At 44.2% G+C, this 25,121-nt stretch overlaps 1 protein-coding gene across 2 annotated transcripts in view; it reads left to right on the top strand.

The window, feature by feature from the left end:
• The first annotated feature begins 3,150 nt into the window (after window positions 1-3,150).
• The window catches only part of ELAVL2 (ELAV like RNA binding protein 2), an 87,988-nt gene continuing 66,017 nt past the window's right edge, over window positions 3,151-25,121 (top strand). For both annotated transcript variants that reach the window (XM_050987169.1, XM_050987168.1), the window contains exon 1: window positions 3,151-3,175. The gene's annotated coding sequence lies outside the window, so the exon portion shown is untranslated. The remainder of the gene's footprint in view (window positions 3,176-25,121) is intronic.

Raw genomic sequence — 25,121 nt, 5'->3', positions numbered from 1 at the left:
GTGTGTGTATCAAGACCTTGTCTGATACTCTCAAGCGTGTCACCGTTTGTATGTGAAAGTAATGGGAACAAACATAAGTTAGCCCTAGGAAAAGAACCCGCAGAGTCCCTGGGGTTCAGCAACACACAGGCACAACACACGCACTCATTCATATGACGGCATCCGAACACCAGGAGTCAAGAACCATTTGTCCGAAGTGCTCGAGTGGGAGTGCCAAGCCCACACTGATATCACGCACAGTATCGAGGGGCTTTCCGGAGGCAGGGAGGGGACATTGATTGCCCTTCCCCGGGAGCGGCCCTTCCGCAGACGCGGCGGGGCCGCGCCGCTGTCCGTGGTGCTGAGGCGGTGGCCGCACGGTTCGCTGCCGTGCCAGCCACCCCGTGGGCAGCAGCCGCTTCTTCGCTTCCTGTATTTCTTACTTTTTCACTTTCATTTAAAAAAAAAAAACAAAACAAAACAAAACAAAATTTAAAAATCCCCCTCTGTGCTAGCGGTAAACATTTTCCTTCCAGCGCAATTTGCTTGCCATTCCCACACCACTCGGTTCCAGCCAGAGGATTCAACAGGGTTCAGCACGCCTGAACAGCCAGCGCTCTTCTCTCCTCCTACTTCTCTCCTTCCATGTCCAACGCCTATTTAATAACCCATACACGTTTTAGCTAAAGGCTATGTCCAGACAGCCAGCTACTGCTAATCATAAAGACTTCTTCTCAGATGTATTTCTTAAGCAAAGGGGAATTTCACAGGAAAGTGTTTTTCCAGGGAGAACAGAAAATTTAGCTTTCCTTCTGACATTGCCAGAATCAAGGGCCTCAGAATACAGATCAGAGATGAGAAAGGCCAATGACAAGGCAATTTGCTAAAACAGCTATTTTCGGCCTAATTTCCCTTTAGCACTGTGTATTGACAAACATGACAGATGTGAGTACATTATTGGTAGAGATACTAAGCCTCGAAAGAAAATACATAAAGTTTGGATTTTGTCTCTAAAGACTGTCATTAATTATAGCTGGAAAATTGTTCCTTTTGGGTGGGAAGATGGAATCAGGAGTACTGAATATCAAACCTGACAGGGAAGCTGCTGAGAGAAGAGTCCTTTAATTTGCTAAAAGTTGAAGAAGACACTCTTTTTGTTTTTAAAAGCATCCACTTTAAACAGAGTTTCTTTAGTTCTAAAACCAGATGTGTATTTACACCATTTTAAAATTAGGGAGGTGGGGGAGGGAAGGGCCTGACATGTTTGGGGGTATTTACTGAATGCATCAGACTGCTTAAGAAATCATCTAAATAATTTTTTTTCTTTTCTTCCTTTCTCTCTTTTTGTACATTAATGATGTTCTCCTAAGGAACACTTTTTTTGCTTAAATACATGAAGCAAGAAAGTAATAAACAACTAAATCTAGTAATCCTGAAGACAGAAACAGTTTTTATAGATGTTTCCTACTTGGTAGAACAAGCAACACTTTCAGTACTTTATTTCAGAGATATACATAAAAATACATATAAGATTTGTTGATAAATGCTCCTATAGAATAAAGAACTTGAGTGGCTTAATTTTGGTATTATTAGGAGACTTTCAAAAGCAGTTCTGCGGTATCAAAGGGTAAAATTTGCCATAATTAAACAAGTCTGAGCCTCAGACATAACCTGAGAAAGTGTAGACTTTTCTGAATACTTACACTACTAAGAGCACAATTTATACATACATCCACAAACTGTGTGTTAATAGACATCACTTCATGTAGGACCTTTGTATAAACAGCTCTGAGAAAGTAGGCGCCCCCACCCCACTCTTTTTTCAGTCCCTGGAGCCAGTAGTTTGCTACTTGTTCCACCAGGCAGTTCATGACCTTTTTGGAATTCTGCTGATTTAAAAAAATTGGTGATACATTGTTAATGATCAGATTGTGTGTTCTAGAAAAACATCGAATGCATTAAGCATTGAACAAATTATGTAAAATGTAAAATCAATCCCTGTACAACTCTCAGTTGTTGTCACAGTAGTAGGATAGGGAAACAGGATATAAGTAGGATATAAGAAACAGATGATACACAATTCATTGTATATAATTTATAAACACACTGGGACACTCTCATTGAAATGCTATGTCTCCATTTGAAATCACATGCCTCTATTTTTGTACCTTGCTACACACAAATGCCAGAATGGTCTAAATAAGCACTTGCTTTCTGCAGGATGTAAGTGCTTTGCTATTGGAAATACATGACACACACTTGTGTTACAGAAGAAAAGCCACATTTAGGAAGCACTTCTGATTCTGAGAAGAAATGATCAAGTGCAGTGAAGGTCAAACAGTATGGAGAGTAAAAGGCATGCTACAGAATACCATGCAGGACTGTTTCTTCTGAACAACACCTCTTTCTTTGCAAACATGTTTGCTCTGCAAGACAGGAATTGACTAGGTCATGAATAAAAGCTTCCTTCCTTCATTCCTTCCTTCCTTTCTTTCCTTCCTTCCGTCACTTCCTTCCTTCTGCCACTTCCTTCCTTCCTGTTTGTTAGAAGTATTATTAATATATTATTATTTAACTCTCATAAATATATCCACTCCCAGAAGAGTTAGAAGAGGCCCTGGCCGGTAATAACAAACTTGGCACACGTGCGGACAGAACCGGGCGGAGTGGGGGCATAAAAAAAAAAAAGAACAAAACCAAAAAAGCCAAACAAAAACAAGCGGACAAACAACAAAAAACCAAACAACAACAACAAGAACAAAAAGAGGCTGCCTTCTCGGCGGCACTTTTTGCGAAGGAATGCTGGCACAGCGCCGGCCACACCGGCGTACCGTGACGCACCGCCGCGCGCCCACGTGGCTGAGGGAGCGGGCAGCAGGGGTTGCGCCCCCGGAGCAGCCCCGGAGAAGCCCCGCAGCAGCGCCCGGCCCAGCGCGGGCCGTGCCGGGAGCGGCCGCAGCGCCGGGGCCGCGCCGGGCCCGCCCGCGCTCGCGGAGGCGGCCCCGCGCGACGCGGCGTACACTGAAGAGCGGCGCCATGCGCCCTGCCGGAGTGGCGGCCCGCGCGGCCAATGGGCGGCCGCTGCCTCGCCGGGGGCGGGGCGAGTAGGCGGCGGCCGGGCCAATGTGGGCGCGCGGCGCCGCCGGCAGCCTGCGTTGCGCCGGGGTGCGGGGACGCTTCCGCGCGTGGCGCCGGGGTAGGCGTGGGGCGGCTGCCTTGCGGGGGGGCGGGCGCGGACGGACGGACGCGGGACGGGACGCGGCCGCCTCTGGACGGACACACGCCCTTCGCTGCGTCCCCACGGCCGCGCCGCCGGGGGCGGCGCGCAGACGCACGCACCGCGGCGCGGCGGCGGGCAGGAGCCGGGCGGCGGAGCTGCTATAAATGTGCGGAGCGGTCCGCCTCCCTGCGAGGCACGGCGCGGCACCGCACGGCGTCGTTCCCCCCCTCCCCCCACCCCCCTCGCACTCAGCGATGCTGCAGTTGGCTCGGGTGGCGAGCCGCTAGGGAGCCGCTAGGAAGTGACCAGCAGGGAGGAAGGGAGAGAGAGAGAGAGAGAGAGAGCGTCTTTAAAATCGCCCTTCCATCCTTCTTTTCTTTGTTCCTTCATTTCTCCCTCCCCTCGTTTTGTTCCATTGGGTTGCGAAAGGAGGGTCGCCCTGTCACTCTCCCCCTTTTGAGTTCTCCCGTTTTCATTTTTTAATTTTCTAAATTTTTTTAATTTGATTTTTCCTCCCTAGAGTTGGACTGTTGGGGGTGGGGGAGGGAAAGGAATTTTTTTTGTTTTGGTTTGGTTTTTATTTGCTTCCTTTTACAACTGTCAGCAATTTAGCTCCTGTCTCTTGTCTTGAGAACTATCCATCTGCCTCTTACTCCTGATCGGGAGAACTGCACCGTTACTTTTTTTTTTTTTTTTTTTTTTTTTAATCCGAGGACTGGAAGGTAAGTTATGGCTTGATTCTTTCCGTTATTGTACGTGTCCGATGGGTCCACGCGACCCATTCCAGGGTTGAATGCTTTGTAGAATTATGCTGATCACCTGCTGTGTTTGCTCCGTATTGACACGGTTAGTGTCGGCGGCGCTGAGTGAGGCTCTTCATGGCTATGGCAGCATGCCCACGGAGCTGAATTGCTGAAAGTGTTTGCAGCGTGGGGAGGGCAGCCGCTGAAAGTGGGGGACCGCATCGCGCTCACGCAGGATGGCATGCGCATCCCTACCTGGGCTGGCCCAGCCGCAAAGTTCCCAGTGTGACCGCGCCCGTCCAGCTTCGGATACGTCTCCTTGCGGGGAGTATCCGACGGGACGCCGCTCCGCGCTGGTGAAGGGAGACGGTATCACTTTGAGGAGATAAACTCTCGTTTTCAGATTAGCCGGATAAAGCTCTCCGCGCCTAACTGCATTAGCCGCACGGCGGGTTTTTTTGGCTTCCTGCGGGGCTGGGAGGCGACTGCGTGCCACGGCGCACAAAGACGTGGTCGGCAGTATTGTCAGCGGGTCCGGAGGGCGGGCGGTGGGCTGAGGAGGGCCGCTGAGCTTTCCCGGAGAGAAGTCTATTGCCGTTGGGTGGGGCGGGCCCGTGTCTTTTCGTGGGGATGAATAACCCGCCGCGGGAGGGCACGCGTCCCTTTGTTCCGGGCGTCGGGGTACTGCGCGGCGGTGCATGGGCAGCGTGGGCGGGGCGGCCCCGATCTCTGTCCGTGGTCCTAGCGGGGTGGCGGAGGACGCGGACAGCGGTCGCCGGTGTGCGCGAGGAAAGTTTGCGTCCGGCAGCAGCGGCAGGGATGCCGGCGAGGCTCCTGGCAAAGGGACGGACGGGGCGTCCCGTCCTCGGGCGCGTCCCCCGCCCCCGTCCTCTCGCCCTTCGTCCCCGCGGCGGTGGGAGAGTCTGGACAGGAGGAGAAGGCGGCGGTGGCGCTGGCGCTGCAGCTTGTGCTACCGGCAAAGACCGGCCCCGAGCACTGCCTTTGTTGTTTAATTTATGCTGCTGGCAGTACGCTACACCGTACCCATCTATTTCACATGCGAAAATAACTAATGTGATATCTATATGAGCGAGGCAAACCTCAAGTCGTTTTCCAGAACCGGCTGTGAGCCTGTGTGTTTTGACTAGTCTTGGGAGCGCTGGGAGGGCGGGGGACATGCACTCCTGCGGGGACGGGACCTTCCCTCGCCGGCAATGACAGCCGTTTGGGCTCTCGCTGGAGCGCTCCCCCTGCGGAGCGAGCCGCCCGCAGGCGCGCAGCTGCGGTGCTCGGCAGCCCAACCTTGCGGGGGCTGAAGAGGGGTCCCCTCGCTGCTAGGCGGTCCAGGAAACGGGACGGCGCTGTCAGAGTGGCTAATGCGCGTCGCAGGTCACGGAGCGCTTGCTGCTGCTGCGCCCCTTCAGGCGGGCGGCTTGGGGGCTCGTTCGCCCCACCGAGCCGTTTCAGGAGGGGAGGCAGCGTGGACCCTCCGGGGCTCGACACTGTACAGGGAAAGACGGTCATTCGGGGAGCCGTAAGGAGATGGGCAAGCGCTGTGGGTATCCCTGTCTCTGACCCTACTGGGGACGGGGAAGGCAAACTTTCGCCCCATCCTGATCAGCAGACTCCGCTACTAGGTCTCCCCGCCTCCCCAAGGCGCTCGGCAGCAGTGGCGGAGCAGGACCCGCCTGGCCTTGGCGCCGGGAAGCGCCCGCATTGCCCGGGGGCGCGGCCCCGTGGGCGCGGGCTTCTTGAGTGGCCGCCGGCAGCGTCACTCAGGCGGTGGCCGGGGGCGGGCTGTGGGGGCCTTTATCTGCCCGTCACGGGGCTGCTCCTCCCTGTTGGCAGCCGGGCGAGTGCGGGACAGTGGGCTGGCGGGAGCACCAGAGCCATCAGGTGAGGCGGGGCGCTGCGCCGCTCCCTCGGGTTGCAGACACCTTTTCCCCACTCTGCTCCCAGCCTCGGACGGCAGCAGCGGTAACCAGGCTCCGCAAAACTCGCCGTTCCTGCAAGACAGCGAGCAGAGGACTGTCGGTCCCGGGCTGCTGAAAGAAGGGCGGGTCGAGGGGCTGGGAACGGAGACAGGGTTTACGGGGAGCCATGCGGTCTTGGCAGAGTCGCGCCGGGCCGCCGGATTCGCCCCGGAGGAGGAGTGGAGGAGAGCTGGAGCCAGAGCGGGACTGTAGCCCGCGCTGGGAGCCTGGCGGGAAGGCAGGGCGGCCTGGGCTACGGGCCGTCGGCGCATGGCCAGGGTACCCCCCAGCAAAGGGTAAAGGTAAATCAAGGCGTGTGCGGAGACCTTCACCGTCCCCTACTACTGTAAGTGACTGGTGGCTTTCCACCAGTACCGGCTTGTTGCGGTATGGGTTCCAAACTCCAAGATACTGGTGGTGTTAGATTAAGAGGGGCTTCTTGACAGTTGCGGACAGTGTTGTTTTTTTTTTCTGCAAACGGTTACTTCATCCCCTTCCCCCTGACCTGTACTAGATGAGTTTAATCGCTTTTTGCTTTAACCTTCGGGCTTTTCTGACTGCTTCCTTTGTCCCACCCCCCTCCCCCCCCCCTTTTTTAGTGTGGTAATAATTGAGTGCTTAGACACTTGTCCCCCTGACAAAACATTGTTCAATAAACCCTTTGTTTACTCAGCAGCATCTCTCTGAATGACTTTCACCCCATCTCTTTCTCTAATGTGGCCCTGCCACTCTAGCGTCTCTCCCATTCTCCCCGCAAACTGCACCTTCCTTTCCGCCTTGTTCGCGTCTGACTTTGCTCTAACCGGAGCGTTTATGTCCACCCTAGTTCTTCTGCCGCCTTCTGAGCGTGCCCCCCGGCTCGGCGGAGCCGTGGGGCAGCAGAGGGCCGCGGCTGCAGGCGCGGGGCTGTGTCTGGCTGCCGAGGGGCCGCAGGGCTGCCCGCCGCACCTGCGGGGCGCGGAGGGAGCTGAGCCGTGCCCGCGGGCGGGGCTGCGTGGCCTGCGGCAGCGTTCCCTCCGATGGAGAAGGCGCGGCGGCCCCGGCGGACCACCCGCTCCTGCCTAGTGCCGGCCGTCTGCCGCCCTCGCCCCGGGGGAGGCGGTGCGGAGGGTCCCGCCCTGCGAGCGGGCCCTGCTGGGCTGGGGAGTTCCCGCGCTGGAGAGGGGAGCCGGGGGTGGGGGGATGGGACGAGAGGGTGCCCGGCTAAAATGCCTTTTTTACATCGGGGTTACGTCGAGCTGAGGAGTCAAGTGTCGCACCGGCGTGGCGCGTCCGAGCTTGGTCAGGCTGAGGGGTCGTCACCCCGTCGTTTCTGCTTTTCCACTCAGCATTACCAGGTTCGGTGTATTGGCTGCCTTTTCAGGTTGCTCTGCCCCGGAAAAAAAAAAAAAAAACAAAAACTTCCCATTCTTGCCTTGAGTGCGTGGAGAGTGAGTTGATTTTGCTTCAACTGCATAACGCTGATCGTGAGAACTCTTGGAGCAGCCAGGCAGCTCGGTACTCCTTTAAGCTCCTTACCCGTAACCTCGGTAGCATCCGTTTAAATTCAGGTGTTGCTTGTTAGAACTGGAAAGCTGATAGTTACTGGAAAAAAAAATCCAGAAACCATGCAAAACGCACAAGAAAATGTGTGTTTATAAGATAGTCTTTGATGATAGTTTATTAAGTTGAAGTCTCTGAGACTAAAAGTCGTTGCCGTATTATTTAAGTTTTGAAGACAGCCTTGGTTTATCGAGTTTAGTAGCTACTTAGAACGTCAGTGTCTTGTGTTCTTACAAATGATACTGGCTAAAGCACCTAATGAATTGAGTATTTCAGGATGTGTGTATTTTCCTGAAAAGTAAGAGGTTCCCGATTTTTTTTATGCTGAAAAACTCCTTGCCATTTGACTTTGTCTTTACTTTGATAGCAAATTTTATATTAAACTGGGGGGGTGGTGGGGGTGGTGGCCTAGAAGGTGTTCCACTATTTGAGGGCATTTAGTTAAGGAAGCACAATGGTATTAGTTTTAGCTCAGTTTTCCTTTTTCAGTTCCATGAATTCTGAATCCTGAAGTTACATTCAGGTTTTTTCATCTCTTTTCTCTGACATTTCAGAAATGTTATATTAGGGGTGATGGTGATGTTCAAAGTCCACTGCTAGAACTATCTTTTCTAGCGATTATGCATAAATAGTTATGTTTTCAAATATAAAATTGGCAATTCTATGTACATGATGTACAATGGAATATTACTTAATTGGAGAGAAATGTAGATATTTGAAGTTTTTACCATGATATATTATTGAGCATTTGTAACTTTGAACACATACTAATCACCTTGAAACTACTAAGGAATTTTATCGGATATAATCAAATCTGATGAAGCACGTCTTTAGTGCCCCTTTCAAATGTCTTCTGGTTGTACCCACACTGATATTTCTGCTTCAGCAATAGATATCTTTATTTTATGTGTTTTTATTCTGGTGGAGTGGTTGGTCTTTTCCATGTTCAGTGGAGATTTTTAATTGATTTAGTCTTTGCAGTAGATATGTCTTAAATATACTCATATTCCCAAAAATGACTTTCTTTTATTAGGGTAATCATGCTAGTGTATTATTCCTGCAAGTAAATTTATTGTGATTTTACCATAATAATGTGACATTGATTTTATTCTTTTTCATGGATTCCTTTTAATTACTGTTTTTTAAATGGGAGGGCAAGATTTACCTACTGCGTTTCCAAAAATTGTGAGCTGGGTGATCTAGGTTAAAAAAAAAAAAAAAAGACAGAAGAATCTTGCAGAGTATGTTCCAGGTATGTTTCTAGATGACAGTATTCAACCTGCAGTGAAGGCTCAAGCTGAATTCTCTGAAAGTCCTTGTAATACTAAGATAGAATTTTTGAGAGACAGAGCTAAGCATCCCCTAGTTGGGGACTAGGCAGGAAATAGATGACATATGATCTCATGTTCTAAAAGCCCAAGGAATAGTTCCACTTTCTTGTGTTTCATAAAAAAAGTCAATGCTCCTGCAGATTTAGACTTTGCAGTTAAAAATAGTACAAGGATGCAAGCACAAGCTCCTATCTTGTAACATCAATGCAGAAATGCTGCTTTTATAGGTAAAACTCTTCATCTTACAACATAATGGCTTTTGATTGTATTTGTGGCCAATTATATTCTTCATAGCAATAAAGCCGATTGTGAGCTAATGGATAAGGTCAATTTGTGATGAATATACATTTCAGTATTGCTTTAATACCATCTTCACTTTTGCTGAAATGCTTCTCTAATAGATGCTAGTGTCTGCAGAGGACAGTGAGTGTTACCAGCTGTTGCTAACGTTTGAAAAGTGTGAGAATGTTGCTTTAGTGCACAGATTTCTTTTTCTGACATCCCCAAATCGATTGAAAAATCATGACACTGTCCAGCAGGATTAGCTGGTGGTGTTTTGGGTTTTGACATCTTTAGTTCCATTTCTGAAGGAAGCTACTGTATGTTTTTTTTTTTTTTTTTTAATTTTGTCTGTGTAAAATCTACCTAATTTGATTCACTCAGAAGGATTAGTTCTGGAGAAGCTGGCATAAGACAATTTTTAAGTTTTATCTAGTACAGCTGGTGGGCCAGATCAAGATGTTTTGTTGCCTAATCCATATTGACATTCTGAAAGTCATACTGCGAGTCTCTGGTGGCTAAATAACATAAGTAGGCTTCTTGAATGATTCCCACTGAAGCTCAGACAAACTACCAATTCTGAACAAGCTGCTTTTGCTCAGTAAGAGTTGTTTTTTATTTGTAGGTCTCCTTGCATCTAATGCTTACAGAACAACTAAATGCAATGCTAAATCTTAACAAAATCTGTGATAAGAGCCCTAATTGCTGGTTGTTCTTCGGTGTATTTGGAAGAAGAGCATGTGTTTCACACAGACTTTCTGACCTACAGCTCTGCAATTAGTAGATCTTGGAAAGATGACCTCAGTGAAACACTTGGCTTTAGAAGTCTGTGTTTTTATATGGAGTGCAAGTTTTCAGCTTTAAAATGAAGCAAAAGAGAAACAGCTCAAGGCAGAAATCTGAAGTATGCTTTCTCAAAAACTTACTTAAAAATTCTAATGCCATGTTAAGTTTGTGAAGTAGCTCACAGTCTAAATTCGACTTGGCTGGCAAAATATGTGGAGTTTTAAGAGCAGTAATTACATAATGTGGAAAGTTGTAATGGGAAAAATCTTACTTTCATATGTTTGAAAATTGTGAATTGGGAACAAATTTTAAAGTTTTCTATATGGAGATTAAACTAGTGTCCCACTGGTTTTTATTCTGTCTGAGCTCTGTGGTACTCCTGTACTTCAGCAACAGGGGTTCTTATTTGTTTTGGTAGTCATAGTAAGCCCCCATGTAATGAACATTTGAAAAAAGCTGTGGTTTCTTGATGAAAAGGGGGATGAGAGTTAGATGTTTAAATGTGTGAGTGTGCCAGCCAAGGATCAGAATGAGAATAATTTTAGGCACGTAAGTTCACATGAAACATTGGTGATACTGATTATTCATTCCCTCACACAGTCGTGATACTGCTGATGGCTCAAATAGCGCAGCTGCTGATCAGAAAATGCAGAGATTCTTAATCTAGATGAAGCTGTAAGATGTTTTAAGAATGAGAAGCTTGATTTGCTGCAGTTAGCAAAGAAACGGGTGTATTCATGTAAAGCCACTGTGGCTGCCCAAATGATGCAGAAGCTAGAAAATACTGAGGTAGTGAAACAGATTTTTTTTAAAGGATGTTAGACTCTACTTCTACAAGTGAGTGTGGAGTAGAGTAGAAGGAAAGCATTATGCAATGGAAGGTAACTGAATTGCTGTAACATACTGAAAAACGTGCATATGCAGTCTTGTGAGTACTTAGTACCTAAGTAATGGCAAAAGAGGGAACGCTCTAACATTCAAATACATTGTGAGAGTCTACACAGAGGTAGGAAGGAGTAATCAGGGTTGGAATATTCACTGTGATGGGTTGAGCAGCCTTTCTGTAGGTCTGTGCTGGCTACATTTGCTTACAGGCTGTTCTGGATGAGTTTATTTAGCTAAGTCCTTATCCGATTTAGCTGAATAAGCTTTATGTATTTTTATGGAATGAAACTGCTATTGAATGATCACTAGAGTACTGATGTTCTTCTGTGCCTTAAATCTTGATGCCAGAAAAGGAGTTAGTAGGATTTGTTTTACAGAATGGATGAACAGAATTTTTCTTGGAAATTCAAATAAGTATTTAGAGGCAAATGCCTTTGTCACTTCCTTTTATAAGCGCTGAGAGAAGGAGATTCAGCCATGGAAAGGGAAAGGTAATGTAAATTGAACTTCTCTACCAGTAGTGTTCCTGCTGATTGTGTTTTGCAATACTGTTCTTATGTATTTTTTCAGAAGTAGAATTGCATACTAGAAGGGTTGGTTTAAGCCATCTTTTCTGTATTTTTTTTTAATTGCCTGTTGTTTATTATTTATAATGATGAAAATTTATGCAATATTACCTGGAAGGAGTAATATTAACCTGATTCTTTCAATATTACCTGGAAGGAGGTAGAGGAAGAGTCAGGTTGGAAGATAGTTTGGATATTCTATGCCATTTCCCCCTAGCTGCATTGCCATGATGAGGTAGCAATTTCAGTGGGTTTTGCAATTATTCAGACTGTACCTGCATGTCATGGGGAATAAACATTTGAAATGGGCTTCTAAGGCTGGCTTTGTCTCTAATTCCTAAATGAGTAGATACATTCCAAACATTCACATTCATGGTACCTGAGTTTTTTTAGGGAACAATCTGCTTCTGAGAGTCTTGAGCTTAGACTTGTCTCACCATATAGTGGGATTTGAACACTCAGCTTTGGTGTCCAAGAGACTGTTTCTCGGTAATGTTATGGAAATCTTGCTGTTAAAATACCTTAATGTAAATAAAATTGGCTAAGGATGTATGTCATGGTAGTGTCTGATGTTAATAATATAACTATAAAGTGCCTTCAAGAAATGGTTCCCTGGGTTAGACTTGGTGTGGTAGATACCAAAATTTATGAATTAAATATCTAATGAACAGAAAAAGGATGAGGGTTTGTCTGCCTACTCTTCAAACTTTGCCTTATAAGCTTTCTGCTTCTAGTTTTATGTTTGTGGCATGTGATTTTTAGTTTCAGTACCAAAGTGGAGAACTTCTCCAAATCTTACTTGTGATTAACTTACTTTCTGAATGCATTCTTGAAGTTATGGTCTTATCCCTTACATGCTGCAGGAACAGCTATGCCTGGACTTGAGCAGCATCTTTGGAGAAAGGTGTGATGAATGGTGAGATTGTTTTTGATAGCTCATGGAACCAGTGAGGTGAAAATGTGCTTGTATACCTACAGAAGTAGTTAAGGCTCCTTGCACCACTGCTCCAGGTGGCCTTGTGAGAAATATGTGCAAGGTGGTGAGGAGGAGAAGAGGAAGGTGGTCCCTTATATCTTTGGTCTAGTAAAGAGTATGTCTCTTAAATAGAGGAAGGAGAATGGCTGCAGGAGAGACTCGATATTGTGGCCATCTGTTTTGGCAAAGGAGGAGATTGTTAATGGGTATTTCGATTTCTGAAGCTGCTTTGAAGGTACGTGTACCTAGCCATTGCACTGAAGTGGGTAATATATTGCAGGAATGGTAGCATTCGAACTTTGTTTCTATTTTATTTTTGTAATGAAGTCGTTGTTTTAGTGCCATCCATTTTGTTTGTCTTCTTGAAATGCTGGAAAATTAATACTTTGACCTCTGTTTTTATTATCCATTAGCACTAAATTTCTTATGCATCAACCCAGCCTGGATTAAAGGTGGAGCAAGATCTTGGGATTTATTTAAATTTTCTGTGTCTGCTGTTCATCTCCAGTCTTGATCCAGCAATCATAACTAGAGGTGAACACTTACTGGTTTCATATCACAGTTGATTTAAGAAAGGCTTTTAAATCTTTTTAATTTAAATCTTAAAATCCTAGTACGTGCTATAATTGTAAGTAAGAGTATTATTTTTACCTCTACTAACACGTGTAGAAATCTCATCAGACATCCTGGTGTGGTTCATTTCCACCCAAATAAGCGTTAGAAGCTGCTTTCTGTTTCCAAAAGAGGGACAACTAAAGTCATAACTCTAAAACACCATATGCTGCTTGTAACAGACTATGCGTGTACTGCATGCATGCAGTAGAGAAGAAATTAGTGTATTAATGAGTTTGACTTTTTAATTTTTATGTGCTTGTACCTTGAGCCACAAGCCCAAATTGAGGTCCTGACCTAAAACTGCTATTGCTAATCTGGCCAGAGCATCCATTCTGAAGGGAACTGGAAAAGTGCTGACAAAGTGAACTGCATAAAGTGAAGAAGACTGTAGAAGCTGCTTTTGCATTCAGATAGCTAAACTGTGAAACTTGGCATAGCTCTAGCACTTGCCTTGGACTGTATTCCATGGTTGAGCTGTTGGTAGGCAAGATGAGAATTACAGCCTCATTAACCAACTGAGTAGCTGAATTTTTTCTGCAACAGTTAAGCAAACAAAGAAAATTAAATGGAGTCATGCTTGTCTTTTGCTAAAGGCTATTTTTATTAGAAAATTGGTTCTTGTAGTGAAATTCCCCTGAACCAGTGCAGCTGAATGGTGTAAAACTAGCCATCGGCTGAAATTATAACTGGGCTGTAGGTTTTCTTTTTATGTGTGGAAGGTTTCATGTGCAGCTCAGATGTTTGTCATGATGACTGTTTCTACGTTGAATGATATAACACAGATGACACATTCAGAGCTTTGAGCGACCTAATCTAGTGGAAGATACTGCTGCTGATGGCACAGGTGTTGGAATTAGATGATTGGAAGATTGCTTCCAACCCAGACCACTCTGTGAATCTACAGCAATTTTCTATGCAAGTTTGGTAGTGTTAGAAGTGTAGAACTAGCTGTTAGAAAAGGAGTAGATACTGCAGACTTTTGCTGTGGCAAAAATAAAACCTGTTTTTCTTTTGTGGATACAGTTTTCTTGATCTTTACAAATACTGTGTCTTGTGAAACCCAGTGGAATTACCAAGGATTACTTGTTTTGAACATATTTAGGTGTTCTGAAATGAGGAATGTCAATGTTCTTGAAGAAGTGCTAAGACAAATTGCCTGTCTTTGGAGTTAATTGCATAGAATAATTGCATGCATCAGGTTTTTTGCTTGAAGCAATGCATGAGAACAGAAAATGAGTTGTTACAGTTTTTGTGGGAGAAATTTGTTTTGTTTTTTTAACTTAAGTGTGCAGTATCAGATTTAGCTTATGTTTCTGCATATCAATCTTGAGTAATCTTTGTGTGTTCTGAAAGAGTGTCCAAGATCAGAGACCTAATTTTTGTGGCTGCTGCTACTACTTGCTCAATTATTAAAATACTGAAAATTAATGACCATCTAATTGTAGCTGTCCTCCTGTTTTATAAATGGGGTTGACTTGCCCTTTTAAAATTTGATTTATGTATCTTTTTGTAATTTGCTTGACCTAAGATGGCTGTGTTGTTTTTGTGCGCACATATCTCAAAAACTCTGCTAGTCAGGGTATTAGGAAGAGCTGTAGACATGTGGTTATTCATATGTTCAGTCCAAATTAGGATAACTGTGAGTAAGCTGCTATCAAATGCAGTACATGCAGGCAGGATTTCATGTTTACCTATACAAAAGGATGTGAAATGGTACACTCAGGAGCAGCGTGATACTGGCTGGGCAGCTTCTAACATTTGATTGTGAGTGGTACATGCTTGCCATGTTTGATGTGTGTGGACTGAAGAGTTAGTTAATGCTCCTTAGGAAAATATGGAAATTGTACAGCACAATTAATAAATGGGAATAAGAGCCTCGGTTTCCTGAAACATGAAAAGTTGTGGATGTAGCAAAGAGATGGAGATACCTTTCATATCTGAATGTAGTATGAGTAGTTTGTGTGGTTATAGCAGTTGTAACACTGCTTTGACACTCTTCAAGTCCTTCAGTCTAGGTATTTGGGATAGTAATTTGACAGATAATATTGCTAGCTACTATATGTTGCCCTTATAAGTCTACTTTACACTTAGAGCATATAATCAGTCAGCACTTTTTCAACAAACTTTTTTATCAATGGTTGTAGACCTAAATGTTTACTAATTCTTAGGGGTTTTATGAAGCTGTTCTTCTGAGAGAAAATAGTTTAGTTGTCTTTTTCTCTGTGCAAGTTGGCTTATTAAAAGCATAAACAGTGATGTGTCCGAACTTGTTTTCCTGGTGGGGATCAGTTAGAGGCACACATGTTTTGATTTTAAAGTAGTCTCAAGAGTCCTCTGGGAGTTAAAAGTACATACCTTTGCATGAAACACTTGAGAGAAGTGGGTGTCAGAAGGCTTTTCTGAAAATCCTTAAGGGCAGTTCTGGGCCAAATGACAGTCATTTGACAACTGGAATGATTAGTATGATTATGTAAGTGATGGCCTCTCTGTATAAGAGTGAGACATAGCAAGCAAGCTACTGGCCAGCAGTGGCCCAATCTGTGTCAAATAGAAGATATTCAAAGTTGTTGCTTAGATAACAGTTTACATGTGAGGTTTACTGCCTTTTGTTTGATTGTTTTGGTTTTGGGGTTTGTTTGTTTGTGAGGTTTTTTGTTGTTGGGGGGGGTTTGTTTGTTTCTGTTGGTTTGGGGTTTTTTTAATGTGAATATTGGTTCAGATGTCAAAGGGCATTTTGGGCACACCTCTAAGAGAGCATGTCTGAGTTTTGGCCTTGTTTAGACTTTTCAGAGACAGGCTGTATGATGCCCTGTGGGTCAGGGTATCTCGGTGTGGGTAATACCTTTCTTTGCTTGTTAGGACACCTTTTGGTAGAGTAGGACAGAAAATGTGGCTTAAAAGGAGATGAAAAATTGGAAGATGTGGTTTATGAGTCAGGAGATAGAGAATGGCTCTAAAGATTGAAGTAAGCCTGTCCATGGAGCAGTATCAGTCTGATATATTTTATGGTGTGTTGGACTTTAATATCCCTGTTTATCCACATAACTTCTGCATTTCTAGCTTCCTGGTTTCTGGAAGTGACTGTGGCATTCGATAGTTAAATGCTAACTTAAAGAGGGAAGGCAAAGGACTAGGTACATATATGTGATTTTACTCAAAAGGGACTTCTGTATGGCAACTAAAAACTATAATGCCTTTGTCTAAAACTACTTTTGGCAATAATGCTTCTTTCACACACTTCTGCATGCAGTTATGAGCTGTTAACGTGTGAAAGGCATGCATTTTTGCCAATTAGCAATATGCAACCAATTGATCACAACTTGTTTTTGTCAACAGTACCTTATTTGCTGTCCATTGTTCTGTGTTATATTATACTGGGTGATCTCAGGAGGATTAGGAGGGAACTCCTGGCCATGAAAGGAAGTGATAGCAGAAAGGGTGAGGATTGTAAATAGCGAAGGTATTGCTTCTGGCTCATGTATTTTAATATTAGCTAACTGCCCTTTTTCTGTGTGTACTCCACTTTGCTTCAAAATTATTTTATTTGAAATATGATATGGATAATTCTCTTAGACCTTGGACAGAGGAAGGAATGGAATGTGTGTTTAAGCAGCTTATGCCTTCTGTGGGATTAATAGTAGTGGTCATGAAAACCAGGTAACTATCTGAAGGGTTATGGAGGATAGGAAAACATGACTGAACATGAAGTTGTTCTTCAACTTCACCTTTGTACTTACCTGTTCTTCTCTGCCTGCTGTCCTTGGAGTGAAGTAATGTGAATGGCTTCTAAAGGCACTGAAAAATAAGTATCATAGAATGGTTTGGGTTTGAAGGGACCTTTAATGGTCATGTAGTCCAACTCCCCTGCAAAGACGAGGGGCAACTTCAGTTTGCCCTGAGTCCCATCTAATCTGACCTTGAATATTTCCAGGAATGGGGTATTTCTCATCTTTGCAGGCGTCCTGTTGCGGTGTTCTGTCCACCCCTACGTGTCAGCCACACCATACAGCTTGGTGTTGACAATCCTGACTTGCGCTTCTAGGGTATTCTGACTCATGACAATTTTTGAACACATAGAAGTTTGGACTGTCTGCAGATCAAACCCATAATGGTTGCTGTCTAATGTAGTCAGGGTACATTCTTAAAATGTATGTTAAGATGAACAAGAAATTTTTCTCCTCAAATTGGAGTAGTTAGGTCGATCTAAAATTGCCAGTGTGGGACTGCTAGTAATTAGCCATTGTAGTGTTATCCTAGAGGATTGTAACCAGTGGCACAGGCTCTGTTTGGAGGCCTGTCCCTAGTTGTGTCTCCCAAGGTCCAGTAGTGGGCCCAGTCTTGTTTAATTTATCCATCAATGACTTGCTGAGGAGGCCTCTGCCCCTTCATCCACTTTCACTGACACACAAAGCTGGGAGGAGCGGCCAATAGCCCAGAGGGCTGTGCAGCCCTTCAGAAGGACCTCAGCAGCCTGGAGAGATGGGCACTGAGGAACCTCCTGAAATTCAGCAAAGGCAAGTGCAGGGTCCTGCACCTGGGCAGGAACAAGCCCAGGCACCAGCACAGCCTGGGAGTGACCTGCTGGGAAGCAGCTCTGTGGAGAAGGAGCTGCGGGTCCTGCTGGACAACAAGCTCTCCATGAGCCAGCAGTGCCCTGGTGGCCAGGGCCAGTGACATCCTGGGCTGCAATATGAACACAGTGCCAGCAGGCTGAGGCAGGTGACCCTGCCCCTCTGCTCAGCCCTGGAGAGGCCTCACCTGGAATGCTGTGTCCAGTTCTGGGCTCCTCAGTACAAGAGAGACATGGAACTCCTGGAGAAGGTCCAGCAGAGGGTGACAAAGATGATTTAGGGACTGGAGCATCTTTCTTATGGGGACATGCTGATGGAGCTGGGCCTCTTCAGCCTAAAGAAGAGACAGCTGAGGGGGGACTCCATCATTGTCTATGAGTACCTGAAGGGAGGGTGTCAAGAGATCAGAGCCAGGATGTGGTGCAAAGCCATAGGACGAGAGGCAGTGTGCAGAAATGAATGCACAGCCAGTTCCACCTGAGTAAGAACTTCTTCACTGAGCACTGGAACAGGCTGTCCAGAGAAGTTACAGTCTCTCTCACAGATATTCTCAAGAACTGTCTGTATGCAATCCCGTGCAGCAGTGCTCTAGGATGAAGTTACCAGAGCAGGGGGGTAGGGCAAGGTGACCCACTGTGGTCCAGCCTTGTGTCTTTGATGACTAACTTCAGTTAATGGTTTGGGCATAACAGAATTAGCAGCAAAGTCCTGCTTTCTCTCCCTTTCTGGTTCCCACTTTTCTCAGGAGAAGCTTATTGCTCAGGATTTAATCCTATGAGTCATTTTGATGCATTGGAGTCACCAGACAGCTAGTGGTGGGGCTAGCAAGCATCCAACTATGCAAATAAAATGTGTGAGTGATGTAATGAAGACTGCTCTGTCTGTGCAAGCTGCTGAATCCATTATTCGTAAACAAGTACAAAAGAAACTTGAGAAGCCTGAATAGAGACTGATATTGTAGGAAGAATAAAACCTCCAGTTGTTGGTAGTCAGATGAAACTCTAGCATGTCCTTAGTTAATGCTTCTTCTGTGACTAAATGCTGAGACTGTTCTGCCACAGAGACTCCTCACTAATACCTAGGAGAGGTCTCCAATCTCATCCTTTCCAAGTAACATCAAGAAGGAATTGTAAAAAACAAGTACTTGACCACCCTCTTCTAAACAATCTGGCATGAATTTTTAAACACCTTTTCAGTCCAGTGAGTTGTAGTAACTCAAGGTCCATTTCTTTAGTGAACCAGGATAGTGGCATCATGCATTAAGGAGTGTGTCTTGGCATGCTTTTGATGGCAAGCAGCTGGCAGTCTCTGTAGCTCTTTCTCTAAAAGCACACTTCATGACAGTTACCTGCAGTATATTTTCCTGGAACTGCCTTGCTGTTTTATGATTAGGAAGTGCTTATGATCTACTGTACTGTATAGGTATAGCCAAAGCACAGCCTTTTGCTGTCTATTCAGTATTTTCCTGCCTTTTAAAAAAATCTTATTCTGGAATTTGCTTAAGCTAAGTGCATTCACCCTTGAAACCTGAAGTACTACTGCTGTGTAACAGTAGCATCATTGGAAATGATGTAAAAACACAGACCTGTGTTCCCTTCTTTCTCCACATCACACATACTTGGGCACAAAATGGATTGTCTTACCATGGGTTGTAGGTGACCCTGGGATTTTGCATGTTTCCCACTCTCATTTGTGAGAAGCGGGTAGCAGGTGTTTTTTTGAAGTTGTCAAACTTATATGTCACACTGTCCAGTTTGGAGACAAAAATTGCACATATGAGGACTTCAGGTAGCTGTGTTTGCTCTGGGGCCTTCTACCAATGAGAGAAAATTACTGATCCTGCAGTTGTATACTCCTCACTTCAGTAGCAATAAGCTACTGTCGTTCATAGTTGTCTTCATTTTTTCCTGTATATCTTCTGCTGAATTAATGCAAGATGACTGAAGAACATGCAGTGGTGATGGTGTTCTCTCATGTGCCTGACCCACTCTGTGGAGCTCCCAGAAGCAGAGGTGGCCTCTTGGGAGTAGTAGTGGATGGTTCTTTCTAGTATTGTTTCTGTGTTGTTTCTTATCCTCCAACTAAGCCAACAAGACTGGTAAGACTGTAAAAGCCAGAGCCACTGGTTATGTTGCATGACTGTTTCTGTTTTGTTCTTCCTGTCTCCTTGTGACATTGCAAAACCATATTCTACGTGAGAAATAAGAGGGCGTTGAATTACCACAGAATTAGGTGCTGTGATTGATTTGTTCAATTTTAATTATTTGCTTCTTGTTATTATTTGCTTCTTATCTGTGTTTTGGGATAGGTATTTGGTGAAAGTCAGGTTGTAGATCTTAAGCTAGAAGTCATTAGGAGATGTCTGACTTGAGTGGTATTACTGGAATGTTATCCAGTCTTTTCCTTCTTTATCATTTTGTAGCAGTGTTTTAAAATTTCTCATTGTGGCATCCATCAGGATGGAGGGTGGTGGATGGAAGCAAAGCTACACTCAGCAGGCAAATAAAGTCAGAAGTGCTTGGTAGCTCCAGCACTGAGGAGGTGGCTGTAATGGAAAAGCACAAGTGTGCTCATCTAACAGGTGCTCCAAGCCAGAAAGGATTAAGCAGATGGGCATGGTGACCATGGAATTATTTCAGTATAAAGGAGCTGTAAAACAGTGCTTTCAGGAGATGTCTGTGGAGACTCTGATTAATAATTACATAAGCAAGATCTGATGTGTGTGGGGGAAAAAGTCTTAGAAAGCCAGAACGGTGATGATGAACCTGCACAATGGATCATGCAACAGTTTCTGTTTGAGGCAGTTTGCTTCTGCTTCAATATTCATTCCCGTTTGTGTGTTTGCACTTCTTTTTATAGCTTGCATACAGCTGTTCCTTAGCATTGAAGAATTCAGTTCTGAAGCCCCTGTAAAGGCATGTCGCATCTTGTCTGTCTGTGGTTGATAAAGAAGCTGTCACAAACAGCCTTGAGGAGGTGGACTGCAGTAGAAATGTCAGAGAAGAACTGGGGAGGTATACCGACTTGATATTCAAGGAGTTGAATCTTTATCAAAATTTTTGAAGCGTAAAGCTTGATTTTCCAAACTTTTTCCTAAGTCTGGTAATCCATTATTTGCATTGATTTCCATAGAAAATGAAGGTGGTGTTGTCACTCTACTGTCAGCTCCTTGGACAGAAATGTTATCTTGACACAGGTCTTGCATTTGCTTACCTTTTTATGCTGGTAACAGTGGCAGATCTTTTAGCTTGAGGGGAAAGTGGGATTCTTAGGAAAAAATAGGGTATTCTGCTGAGCATAAGTGGAATGCTTTATGTACTCTTGAGAACATTGTTTTGATCTGTGTTCTAAAATGTACTTCATCTGATAAACTGAAAAATGGAATTGCATGTTAAGTGGAAAAGTGTTCAAATAGTTGTGATATAATGAGTTCATAAGCAGCAGTATTGAGCTGATTTTAGAAGTTGAATGCTGGTTTGCCAGGTAGCTTTTCTGGAGCCTTGTGTATAATTATTTTTCCATTTTTGTTGGTTAATAGTGTAACATAAGTAATCCATTTTTTTTACATTTGGTGCTTTCTCTAAGGATTATTCTAAAGATACCAGTCCATCCACAGGATGCATGGATGATAAATTATCTTTTTATCCCAACATTCATGTGGATTATATCACAATGTTAGTTGGAAACTTGGCTAAAAATAAAAAACAGTAAAAAAAATTACTAAAAGCACCCTGGTCTGAGAAATAAGGTCTTGGATATTCCTTAAGGCTCTCCTGCTTTTTTTCATTGCCTTGTCTTGCCTGTTAGCTAGTGTTGCTGTTGACAGAATTGTGGAAGGTAAAAGTTGATGTGTAAGTATACTATAATATATTCCAGCACCTGCAAATGCTTTTGAATGTTAATGAAATGTAGTATAAATGAGCACTGTTTGTAATTACAGGTGAAATAATAGAATGACAGGGGAACCTCTGAAAAGCTCTTTCTCTAGTTGCAGGAAAACAGACGCAGATGTGATGTACTCATCTTGTGTTCAGTGTTGTTCTCATTGGCTGGAGTTGATGCTGATTGCTAACAGCCCTCTACTGCATACTTTAGCTTTTTTAATATATTAAAAGCTATCAAAGGTGCTTAATTTATATTAATCACTGAAATTATTTAGATTGGCAGGCACTTCAGGAGATACTCTAGTTCAGTCCTTAGTTTAAAGCAGGTTCAGCCTAGAGCAGGCTGCTCCAGTCAGTGCCCACTGGGGTTTTGGATGTCTCCTGCTCTGCCCAGAGGGTCCGTGTTCTCTGTGGACGTTGTTCTGCACTTGTCATTGTTACTAGCTGTGGGAATAAGTTCCCATGTGTTTAAACATATGTTGTCCTGACACTGGATATCTCTAAAAAGAGTGTCTTAACCTTCTTTACTCCCCTCCATCTGGTATTTATATTGGTCTTACCAGCAAAGATCAAGGCTAAAAGTAGACAAACTCAGCTTTTTCCATGTCTATTGTCACCAGATTCTCTGCCCCATTCAGCAGAACGCCCACATTTTGTGTAGTCTTTCTTCTGCCTTGCTTTTTCCAGACAGCTTTCTAAAGTTGACATGTCTCTAGCAATGCTGGTAAGTTGTATTAACTTCAGCAGTTTTAAAGTTCATATTGTGTAATCAATCAGCTTGCTAGCAGTTTAAAAAAATGCACAGGATTATTTTTCATCCCTCTGTATTAAGGTATAGGTGCTTGATTTTTAAGAGTTTGTGTGACTGGCTGGTTTTAGTTCTGCATTTCACACTCTTAACAGAGATACAAAATAAATTTCTGTGATATACTGAAAAGTTAACATGCCTTTCATCTTATATAAGAGTAGTTAATATCCTTGTGTTTAGAGGTGCAACTTGGGTATGCGAATAGGGTTGCACCATAAGTATTTACTCCTTTTTGTTTCTCCTGTAGGATGTTAGGCTATAGTTGGAAACTTAATGTATAGAGTGCATGGTTGCGTACTCTTTTTTTAAATGAGTATGAAACCATTACATTTATTTGTAATTTGCTTTCCATATTGTGAGTTGTGTGACAGGGACACAATACTTACTAGCAATCTGGTTTTGAAAAAGGTTTGGATGTGCAGTACCAGCTAAGTTTTTGTTTTGAGAGCTTGCCTAAAAAATGTGTCTGCTTGGTCTACGTGGAGGCCTTGTCAGAAAGCAAATAACCATCAAATACGTCTAGAGTTTGATTTTGATCTCAAATCTTTAGTGGAAAACCTTGTACTACCCAAACAGTTGTATAGATAGAGGGGAAAAAACCCAAAAGTTCTGTGGTTCAGAGGAGTAAAGTGTGTTGTCATCAGCAACATCTTCTACCAAAATGGTGAAGACTGGAGACAATTGATAGCTGAGTAAATTTGTAGTAGTCTTGTTGTCTGATACAATAGAAGCTTGCCTAAGTTTGGAAAGGCAAGTGTCTGCTAAGGAAGGCAGGAGCCTCCCCTGAAATGGAAAAATGTAAACCCCCTCCCTCCGAATTGTCATAAATATGAAATTAAGGGGCTCTCAGGCAAAATATGGGAGCAGGAATAACATTTCTTTATTAGGGAAGAAAATAAAAAGATAAAATAAACAATGCAGTAGACAAAACAACACTGACAGAATCAGGATACAGCCTGCAACGCTGTTGGTCAGGGGCTTGGTAGCAGTCCAATTAAAAATGTGGCTGCAGTCCTCCTAGAGTGTCAGGTGTGGTTCTGTTGGAGCAGGGATCCTGTAGAAAAGGGTGTAGTCTTCCTCTTAAGATCCAGTGGAAGAGGCAGTTGCTCTTCCTCTGGGAAATCCAGTTCCAGAATCTCAAGATTATATCTGGATAGGAAGACTTGGCCCTCCCTCTTTGTGGAGCATCTCCCAGTGGGATGTTACAGTTTTTACCAGTCATGCAGTGAATTCAATAGCCTGTTATCAGCAGATGTCCTCTCAGAGGAAGGATTGGGTGTGGAAGAGATAGGGAAACTGCCCACTTAACAAAAGACAGCTGCCATACAGATGGCTATAGAATACAATTTGCTTGGCAATCCAGGACAAAGCTGTCTCCTCATCATTTTTGCAGCCTTTGACTGAAGATCTTTTAAGGGTAAGAGATCTCCTGTCTGCATAAGCTTGTTAGAGAAGCTCATTTCCACTGTGTTCAGCCTTTACAGCTAACATAATCCTTGGAGTTTCAATCTGTGTGCAAGACTGCTCAAATTGTAGTGGAGCCTGAAATTATACTAGGTGGTTCTTTTATAGAGAGGTGGCTGTTTCTTTTCATAAGTTTGTGTTTTAGTTAAGAGCTTGATGGAAGAAATCCTGATTTTTAATATTGCTTGAAAATTTTGTCTGCATGCTGGCATTTACCTTTTCTAGTTGTGTTTGACACTGAGGATGTTATTTTATGCTTTCTGTCTGTGAACAGATGTGCCTTTAGTATTATCTGTAATTTTTACCAGTACACGTAATTTTCTTCTTACAGAAATAGCTAGGTATCTTCTGAGCCAGTGCTCTAGTATCACTCCTCTATTTTTGACAAACTCAAGCATTTTATCATCCTAAATTAAATGAATTCTAAATAAAGGACAAAAATACTACTGATGAGACTAGAAATAAACTTCCACAAGTCTTTGAGCTCAGAAAGAAGGTTTTGTAGTACTTGTCAAAGTCACCCCTGTAAAAATCATAAAATGGTTTGAGTTGGACCAAACTTTTAAAGATCATGCTGATATAGGCTTCCTGCCATTTGCAAGGACACGTACCACTATACCAAGCTGCTCAGAGCTTCATCTAGCCTGGCCTTGAGTATTTCCAGGCATGGGGCATTCACAACTCCGGGCAACTTGTTCCAGTGCTTCACCACCCTCACTGTAATGGTTTTCTTCCTGATATCTAATCTAAACCTACTCTTTCAGTTTGAAGCCATTTACCCTTGTCTTACTTGCTCTTGCAAGAAGTCCCTCTCCATCTTTCTAGTAGGCATCTTCTAAGTACTGGAAAGCTGCAGTTAGATCATCTCTAAGCCTTCTCTTCTCCAGGCTGAGCAATCCCAGTTCTCCTAGTCTTTGTAGGAGAGGTATTCTCTTCATTCCTCTGACAAATTGTGTGGCCTTTGTCTGAAGTTATTCTGGCAGGTCCATGTCCTTCCTATCCTGGGACCCCAAAGCTGGTTGCAGGGTTCCAGGTGGGCTCTCACGAGAGCAGAGTCGAGGGAGGCAGAGCAGCCTCCCTCCCCTGCTGCCCGCGCTGCTCTGGATGCAGCCCAGGACATGTTTGTCTGTCTGGGCTGTGAGTGCTCATGGCTGGGTCATGTCCAGCCTCTCACCCACCAGCACTCCCAAATTCTTTACACAGGGCTGCTCTTGATTTGTTCATCCCCCCCATCATGGACTTGCTGTGATCCATATGTAGCACCTTGTACTTGTTCTTGTACCTTAGTATCGTTAAATCTCATGAAATACCCGCTTTATGACCTTGCCCAGGTCTCTCTAGTGGATGCCATCCCACTATATTTTGACAAGTTTAGCCATTGAGAGGTGAGTGGAAGAAAATGGCACAGGACACCAAAGGCATGATGATTGCAAGTATCTTTATATCTCTCGGTAGGCTTTGTAGAAAATACCATCAATTCTGGACTATTACTGTGTGTG

Source organism: Serinus canaria, chromosome Z (assembly GCF_022539315.1).
Source record: "Serinus canaria isolate serCan28SL12 chromosome Z, serCan2020, whole genome shotgun sequence".
Taxonomy (NCBI): Eukaryota; Metazoa; Chordata; class Aves; order Passeriformes; family Fringillidae; genus Serinus; species Serinus canaria.
This window is presented reverse-complemented; position numbering and strand designations above follow the sequence as displayed.